Source organism: Macaca thibetana, chromosome 11, assembly GCF_024542745.1.
Source record: "Macaca thibetana thibetana isolate TM-01 chromosome 11, ASM2454274v1, whole genome shotgun sequence".
Lineage (NCBI taxonomy): Eukaryota > Metazoa > Chordata > Mammalia > Primates > Cercopithecidae > Macaca > Macaca thibetana.
Window position 1 is genome coordinate 22560722 of NC_065588.1, and position 9782 is coordinate 22570503.

Consider the following 9782-nt stretch of genomic DNA (forward strand, 5'->3'; position numbering starts at 1 on the left):
CGGAGCTTGCAGTGAGCGGAGATGGCACCACTGCACTCCAGCCTGAGAGACAGAGCAAGACTCCGTCTCAAAAAAAAAAAAAAAAAAAAGACAAGAAACTTTTCAGTCTAAGGACATATCATTTTGCTCTGATTTGGAGCTGGTGTCTGTCATTCACAGTTTCCCCTAAATGCCGCTTCTATGCCTTAGGCTGATTGAATCTTGGTTGCTGAGTCATTCCATTTTGCATCTGTATGCTTGTATTACCTTGCTTCCAGAAAGACTGTGCTGAAATACTCACTTGGAGTCTGACTTCTCTGACTGGAGAAACTGGTATTTCCAGGTATTTTCTGACAGCAATAAACACATTCTTCCCTTCTATTGCTGTGTCAATCTATTTTTTCAGTGCCAGTACCAAGCCACATTGAGTGATTCATCTATTTTGTCAATGACTTCTATCCGCTGCTAGTGTTCTAGTAATCTAATATCAAGAATGTGGGAGTTTCAAGAAACTAGGAAACAAGATAGAACTGAAAGGGGAAAAAAAATATAAAGGAACTTTGAAGCACATAAAACATCACTATTACAATAATTATATACATATATATCCACTCAAATATATATATAACTTTTTAATCTTTTGTAAATTTGTAAAAATATTTATCAAACAGTTAAAACATGAGGTATATCCAATCAAATACCAATGTAGGTGTTGCTGTGAAGATATTTTGTAGATGTGCAGTGATGAACAAGAGATACATTATTGCTACCGCACAGTATTTGAAACAGAGGAAACTGGGACCCTGGGAGAAAGTGGAAGACTCTCATGTCAGAGGAGTCAGGCGCTAATTCATACAGGATCTTGCAGGATTTTAATTTCAGTCTAAACATAATGAGAAAACACGGGGTGGTGGGGTTAACAGAGGGGGCTTGATCTGGGGAGCTCTATGATCTAGATGTTTCTATACAATTGTATCTACTTTGTTGTGGACTTTTTAAAAACTTTTCTCTATATTCATTGTGTGACAAAATTTTAAGATTTCTCATGGTCTTTGGGCACGTAAACGTCAGACCGGTTTTGGAATATCCTTCCCTAAAAATTGTAACAAAGGACGACTGATCTGGGTGACCTCCTGAACCCCCTCCCAACATGTCATTCTGTATGTTGTCTTCTGGAAAGCTTCCATTTGTGCAATGCCTAGCATCTAATCTCAAAAGTATTCCCTGCAGTTGATGAGTGGTGTTTTTCATGTTTTTAATTGGGAAATAGACCTCCCTTTGGGGCCTAGCATCTATACAGAAGCATAAGCCATAAAGACCTGCATTTTAACAGTTGATGCACTAAATAAATCTCTTATTCATCTTCCATTTTACTTGTCATTCATCTTATAATGAATTGTGTTAAATGCTTTGTCAGTTAAACTTCCCTAACTTGTTGTTTTTCTTATTTCTTAAGTTTTTTCCAAAATGTTCAGTGCCTATATCATTATTATTATTATTATTGTTACTATTATTATTTTGAGATGGAGTCTCACTCTGTCACCCTGGCTGGAGTGCAGTGGGGCAATCTCGGCTCGCTGCAGCCTCCACCTCCCAGGTTCAAGCGACTCTCATGCCTCTGCCTCCCGAGTAGCTGGGATTACAGGCGTGTGCCACCACACCCAGCTCATTTTTGTATTTTTAGTAGAGATGGGGTTTTGCCATATTGGCCAGGCTGGTCTTGAACTACTGACCTCAGTTGATCCACCCTCCTTGGCCTCCCAAAGTGCTGGGATAATAGGCGTGACCCTCCATGCCCGGCCGCCTTTATTATTAAAAAAATAAAAATAAAAAGTTGACCAGGAGCAAAAAGATTGTTTGAAATGCTCATTATATACATTAACATACACGTGGTTTAAAATATAGAAGATACTTAGTTCTCCATAATCTAGGATTCTAGAAAGCTAGTTTACAATGAATAATGTATCTGTAAGAGGGTGGCTATTAGAACCTCTGGGGCTTTGCCATTTCAAATGAGAAAACATATTCTGTTTATAATTGCATGGCATTTTCAGTGGTTGCGGAGACACCAATAACTAAGTACATTTGATTATAATATTAACAAAAAATTTGGCAGGGTACTTAGACGTTTTTAATAAATTTAATACATTCAGAACAGGTAGGATAGAATAAGTATTTCTGAAGTGGTCTATACATTTTGAAATGGACTCCTTTCTAATCCTTCCTTGATTCTGATCTGAAAGTAGAAATTGAAATTATGCTTGCAAGATTCCCACAACTGTGTGACTCTTTAGCACAAAGCCAAGTATAGGAAGGATCCAAGGGAAGTTTAAGCCAGCTTCTCTCTGTGTCACGTAAGCAGAATGAAATCTTTCCCGAGGCAACAAACTACAATACATTATCTGTTCTAGGATAGTTAAAAAAAAAACAAATAAATAATAAAGCAAGATGTGATCATTTTAGTTAATAAAGTATACCATTGTTCTTACTCAGTTCTCTGTGGACCATCTCATAACCTAGGGAAAGAAACAGACAAGAAGCAATGAATTACAATGGAGTCAGATACTTGAGGTAACAGAATAACATGTGGGAAACAAAGTAGACATGGATCCCAATTTTCCTTCTTCAAGTTTCAGTCCTTTCACTGATGTGCAGAAGGTCACTGTATCCAAGATAGAGCCTTCTGAAACACAGTACAGGTCCATGGATAGCAAATTGAAGGCCATGAAGATTAACTGGCTTAAAAATGTGTATTTTTAGTTAGATGGTATGCATTTATACGGGTTATCTGGTGAATCATGGAATCGCCCCCCCCCCCCAGTTTTTTGACATTTACTCAAGGCTTTATAAAGGAGCAATTCTGGCCAGGGGTGGTTACTTGTGCCTGTAATCCTAGCTCACTGGGAGGCCAAGGCAGGCAGATCACTTGAGGTCAGCAGTTTGAGACTAACCTGGCCAACATGGTGAAACCCCATCTCTACTAAAAATACAAAAATTAGCCAAGCATGATGATAGGCGTCTGTAGTCCCAGCTACTCTGGAGGCAGAGGTGGGAGGCTTGTTTGAGCCTGGTAGGTGGAGGTTGCAGTGAGCTGAGATCACGCCACTGCATTCTAGCCTGGGCTACAGGGCGAGAGTCCATCTCAAAAAATAAAGAAATAAAAATAAAGGAGCAATTCTATGAAGAGTCACTTAGAAAGTGACCATTCAGTCACTTTTGCAGACATAGGACCCTGTGGCTGAGCACAGATAGATGGTAGTTGGCAAACAAGGTTTTTCAACATCTGCCCATTGGGTCACCTGCTGCCAGGCCAGCGCTTCCTCGGTTGGCCTGAGAGTCCACCATGGCTGCAACCAGAGGCCTGCTCTCTGACTGGAGCCTCACCTTGGCAAAGAGTCCAGGGGTTATCTTTTCCCCACATCCTGGGAACTGGGCCATATTGAGGCTAAGAATACCTGTCTTCCCATGTGTAAAGCCTCTCATTGTTTTTCTCTCTCTCTAATGGCAGTGCTCTGCACACTGTATACTAACCAGCTGCAGCCAGGGAAAGAGAAAGGGGTCAGCTAAGTGTGGCAAGAATCCTCACCCTTCAATTGTCACCTCATCAGCTGTCTAATAGAACAGCTGGGTGGTATTCTCATTTGTTTGACCAGGAAATTTAAATCCTTGAAGACCAGACTGGACAGAATACTTTTAATAGTTCACTAAAATTATACATCCTCACATTTATGAACTCCAGCCATTTACAAAGCATGTACTTTTTTTTTTCTTTTTTAGCCAAAAGGGCTCTTAGAGGACTTCTAGGCCAACATCTTACTTTTCTGAATGGGAAAAATATAGCTTAAGGAATAAACTGGCTTGCCCAAGGACACATAGATTTGACAAAAGTCATATATTCAAGTATTTGAAAATTACTTATTTATTGAGTACCTGTATTAGTCCATTCTCACATTGCTGTAAAGAACTACCTGAGGCCAGGTGCAGTGGCTCACACCAGTAATCCCAGCACTTTGGGAGGCTGAAGAGGGTGGATTACCTGAGGTCAGGAGTTCGAGACCAGCCTGGCCAACATAGTGAAATCCCGTATCTACTAAAAATACAAAATTAGCCAGGCATGGTGGCAGGTGCCTGTAATCCCAGCTACTCAGGAGGCTGAGGCAGGAGAATAGCTTGAATCTGCCAGGCAGAGGTTGCACTGAGCCGAGATCGCGCCATTGTACTCCAGCCTGGTCGACAAGGTGAAACTCCATCTCAAAAAAAAAAAAAAGAACTACCTGAGACTGGGTAATTTATAAAGAAAAGAGGTTTAATTGGCTCCGGGTTCCACAGGTTGTACAGGAAGCATGGCTGGGGGAGGCCTCAGGAAACTTACAATCATGACAGAAGGCAAAGGGGAAGCTGGCACATCCTACATGGGTGGAACAGGAGCAAGAGAGGGAAGGGGGAGGTGCTACCCACTTTCAAACAACCAGGTCTCCTGAGAACTTACTATCACGAGAATAGCAAGGGGAAAGTCTGCCTCCATGATTCAATCACTTCCCACCAGGCCCCTCGTTCAATATGTGGGGATTACAATTGGACATGAGGTTTAAGTGGGGACATGGAGCCAAACCATATCAGTACCTATAACCCTTATTTTTTCAATTTTGAGATGTTCAATTTTTCACAATTCCACATCTCAAATTAGGGTGAGTCTTACAGTTGCTGTCTGCCAGACATTGATGGCCCATAAGCATCAAAACTTAAAAGAAGGAATGTCACCATCTGGGAAGAAAATGTCAAAGACAATAATGGAGTAATATTTTCAGAAATTCAGCTTCACCAATACTCTTGATGCCACAAACAATGATATCATGTGGAAAATACCATATATTGGCAACTTTTCATTGAAAATGCTGAAGAGGCTGGGCATAGTGTTTCATGCCTATAATCCTGGCACTTTGGTAAACCAAGGTGAGCAGATCGCTTGAGCATAAGAGTTCAAGACCAGCCTGGGCTACATGGCCAAACCTCATCTCTACAAAAATACAAAATTTAGCTGGGTGCAGGTGTTGTAGTGTGCACCTGTAGTCCCAGCTACTCAGGAGGCTAAGGAGGAAGGATTGCTTGAGCTTGGGATAACAAGGCTGCAATGAGCTGTGACTGCAGTCTTACATCCCCAACATAATGATGCATCTCACCATTGATGTCACCTTAGATTCAATGAGACATAGTATATTCCTTTGTAAAGTCCCTGAAGTTTAGATTCTACGAAGATAATCAAAAGAAACAAACAAGAAAAATACCCAGTAATGAGCAATAAGGGCTATGTAGAGAATTAAAATTAGGAGATGTGAAAGAGAGTGACTGGGTGGCTACTTGCATTGTCAAGGTTCTCATTTTCTGGAAAAGGTGACTTTAAACTGAAGAAGTCATAATACCAGATGAGTGGAAGAGCCAGAACTACAAGAGTCTCCTGCTTACCAGAATTCTTGCCAACAAAACTTGGTGCCTGAGAGTACAATCGTTGTGCCAAAGCCTATTTACAGTTTCTTATTTCACTCGTGGTATAATTCCCATTCCAAAATGACTGTGGGCTTTGAAGGAAACTACTCTTTCATCTGGTCATCTGAAATGGAAATGTAACTGTCGTACGTGGGTAGTATTTTATGCAACAAAACACATCCAACTTCTGATCTGATAAATGACAGGGAGAACGAATCAAAAATTCTTGTGAAATGCAAACAAAAAAAACCCATAAATGCTTAATGTCAACTTTCTTACTCTTCAAAACTTTTGCCAAAGTATTAAATGATTAGACAAAGCCTACATTAGAATTGAAGAATGTATCAATTTGGGATTTGGGCCAAGGGATAATTGACCTCATTGGAATTTTTTTTCTGGTTGATTGCTGTTTAAATAGCAGGTATTTAAAACTAGAAAGTTTGTGAAGGGATTAGTTAAAAGATTCATGGCCAGTGACCTTAGTTTCAAAATATCAGGTTGTAATTCTAAAAAACAAGATTCCAGAAGAAATAATATTTAAAAAAGAAATGATATAATTTTAAAAGATTCTAAAACATAGGGAGCAAAGAATAATAAAATGTCAAAACACCCTCCCCAACACATACACACAAACAATGTAATGCAAACTCAAATAGGATGATCTTAAAATGGTAACAGGCCATCAGAGACAAACAAACATTAAGAGAATTAACTGATTTTTAGCTTAAAAGGCTTTATGCTTAAAAGTCTATCTTGAACCCTAAATAAAGAATTTTAATTTTTTTAGAAAAGAAAAACTTTTATTTATAACATGTTATAAATATTTACAGCACCCTTATTACATACCAATCTCTGTGCTGGTAGCGGTCGAATTCTTCTTAATACACCAAGGTCAACTGAGACAATATATAAAACCAACTATGAACTGGTTATTAATTGTTGACTAACTAAAATCTGAGGGTAAAGTGGTGCCTGTGTCCATTCCAGTGAGTCTCTAGTCAAGGAAAATTGGTCTATACTTGGAACCCATTAAGCAGAGATCCTTTATTTGTGCCTCTGGAACATGGTAAGGATAAATACGAAAAGGTTTTCTGAAAAACGCCCAAGGGGACAAATAGCAATCAATCTACTGAGCCCAGTCCCTCCTCATCTTCTTCCACCCATTACAAATTGAAGCTTCAGCTGTTATTTCCCTCATTCTAACCACTTCAGTAAATGAGGTATTTGTGCCCATGTGTGGAGTAAAGTCTCATAGACCACTAAGTATTTCTAATATCTATGCTGGGAGTCAATAATGACTGAGTACTTTATTTCAAAGTGGAGAATTAAGACACTGACCAGTTTAAATTCTGAGGAGGTCCATCCAGCATAACTGAGTGTGAAGAGGTAAAAGTAGAAATTTTTTTTTCCTCAATTTCAGACAGTGGTAAGAAGATAGGAACAACATCTGTAAATAGGGCAGTTTCTCTAAATAAGCCTAGAAAATGATCACCTAAGGCAGACAAGAATAACTAAATGAGGCTACTCTGCTGTCAAAACATATGTGTGTGCGCTTATTTCTCATAGAATATGGAATAGTTACCTGCAGCCTTATGCCAAAAAGAATTTATCCTGTTCCCTCAACCTGACTTCTAGCAGTTTCTTTGAAAATCTTATCCATGAGAATAAAATATTGCTTGTGACTGACTGCAATACAAAAGGAAGAGAAAAACTTTTCTAATCATTATAGATGCTGGGACATTATTCATTCTGAACTTCACATGTCATCTTCTCTAGGGATTTCATCAATTCCCTTGAACAATCTCAAATAAATAATTTCCTGTCAAGAAAATGTCACTACTGGAAATATCAAGTTTTCCAGTTAACCATTTATACTTGAATCTACTTCAAAAAGCCATCACTATAAAAGCACTGTATTGGTACTGTAGGCAAGTCTTCAAATATTCAGTATCTATTTTTGCTGTGACAGTACACTTTTTTTAGTACACTTTTTTGGAATTTCTCTAATTAAATTCCCCAGATAAGAGTTGATGAAACATAATAAAATGATTCCAGTGTTTAGCAAAGAGAAACACATAGCCAACCTTATCAAATATTCTGAATCATTTGACAAACACATTATCAAATTCAAGAAGTGGATATAGATTTAAATTAGGATTGTGGAAATGTTTCTTAATTGATAGTAGTTATTTTGTATTCACTTAATATTAGGGGTTTGTCTATTGGGAAGACAGAGACAGTCTAAGTTGTTAGAGAGACAAAACTTGTTAGACAAAATATTAAAAATAAATGGGAAGATGTGGGTCAAAAGGAACAAAATTGTAGTTATGTAGGATGAATAAGGCTAGAGATCTAATACACAACATGAGAACTATAGTTAGTAATAATGTATTGTATACCAGTAATTTGCCAAAAGAGTGGAGTTTAGATATGTTTACCACAGGAGGAAAAAAGATACTTATATGAGATGATGGGTATGTTTGTCTGCTTGACTGTTGTTATCATTTCACCATGTATGGATATATCAAGATATGTATATGGAAGTATCATGCTGCACACCTTAAAAATGTACAATTTTATATGAAGATAAACTGAATAATGACCCCCCCCGAGATATCTATGTTCTAATCTCCAGAAACTGTGAATTTTACATTTATATGGCAAAGGATTTTGCAGCTGTGATTAAATTAAGGATCTTGAGATGGAGGGATTACCCTAGATTATCTAGGTGGACCCTAAACGTAATAACAAGTATCCATATGAGAGGGAGGAAGAAGGAGATTTGATTACAGTAAAGACGGGTGATGTGATTACGCATCTGAGGCAAGATGCTAAGCTTCTGGTTTTGAAGATGGAGGGAAGGACAGCGAGCCAAGGCATGCAAGGAATGATGCTCTAGAGACTGGAAAGGAAATAGATTTACACCCCCTAGAGCATCTGGAAAGACCACAAACCTGCTGACATCCAATCTTGGTCCAGTGAAATTGCTTTCAGATTTCTGGCATCCAGAATATAAAAGCATAAATGTGCTTTGATTAAAAGGACCAAATTTGTAGTCATTTGTTACAGCAACCACAGGAACCTAATACAATATATTTAAAATGTGGAGTAATCACTGAAAGAATAGATATAGAATACATGACATATTTTCATGGAACACTTACGCCCCCACTAGGTGGGATTTTTATTAAAGTAGTACTTCTGGGCTCTCAGGCCACCCCTTCTCACTCTTCCCTGAGGGAGACAAAATGGCTTCTCTACATGGCAGTTTGGGAGAAGCGGCTGAACACTTAGCCCACACTCTTCTGATCTCCTTTCTCTTCTTGGCATCTGCTTCCCAACAGAGAATGTAGATTCTGCTCTGCTCTGCTCCTCCCTAAGGAGTCCTGCAATTTCTCACCACTGCTAGTGACTAAGTAAGTCTGCCAAACTCAGGGATAATAGACTTAAAGTCAAATTCTCCAAGTCTTTGTTAATAATAAAGGTGGCATTTGATATTTTTATCTGCCTTACCCTCTTATTCATCTCTCAGTTGCTTCAGAACACGCAGGTGGAAAAGCATGATATTACATATTCTTTTCTTGAAACCTAAATTGTCAAATGATAAAAGAGAAAAACAAAGGTAGAACTTGATCAGTTCAACAGAAAACAGAGAAAGAAAAAAAAGACAAAAAGAAATGGTGGACAAAATATAAGAGGCACAATTGGAACAAAAAACCACAGAGAATTTAAATATAATTGGTTGGAGAAAAAGTGTACCAGGCAAAAAATTATTCCAAAGGAAACTGGTATATTAATGCTTATAATAGAACTGCTCAAAATAAAAATGTGATTTTTTTTGGCCAGGCGTGGTGGCTCACGCCTGTAATCCCACCACTTTGGGAGGCCGAGGCGGGTAGATCATGAGGTCAGGAGATCGAGACCATCCTGGCGTACACGGTGAAACCCCGCCTCTACTAAAAATACAAAAAAGATTAGCCGGGCGTGGCGGCGGGTGCCTGTAGTCCCAGCTACTCAGGAGGCTGAGGCAGGAGTATGGCGTGAACCCGGGAGGCGGAGCTTGCTTTGAGCTGAGATTGCGCCACTGCACTCCAACCTGAGAGACAGAGCGAGACTCTGTCTCAAAAAAAAAAAAAGAAAAGAAAAAAAGGTGATCTTTTAAATGCATTAACGGGAACACATTTAACATTAGTGAAATACACATTTACATTGCTAAAGGATATAAACAACAAAGATGATATCAAAATTATAAAGTTACATGCATCTAAAGTCATGGTCTCAAAATATAAAAAGTAAACATGCCAGAATTATAAAGACAA

The 9782-nt window shown here is 38.7% G+C and overlaps 1 long non-coding RNA gene across 1 annotated transcript; it reads right to left on the minus strand.

Annotated features, from left to right (window-relative positions):
* Positions 1-1633: 1633 nt before the first annotated feature.
* LOC126930533 (uncharacterized) lies at positions 1634-9052 on the minus strand. Its single transcript, XR_007717615.1, has 3 exons — positions 8977-9052; positions 5443-5587; positions 1634-2495 (listed from the first exon to the last, which is right to left on the minus strand). It is a non-coding gene; the product is annotated as an uncharacterized LOC126930533 (long non-coding RNA).
* Positions 9053-9782: the final 730 nt, after the last annotated feature.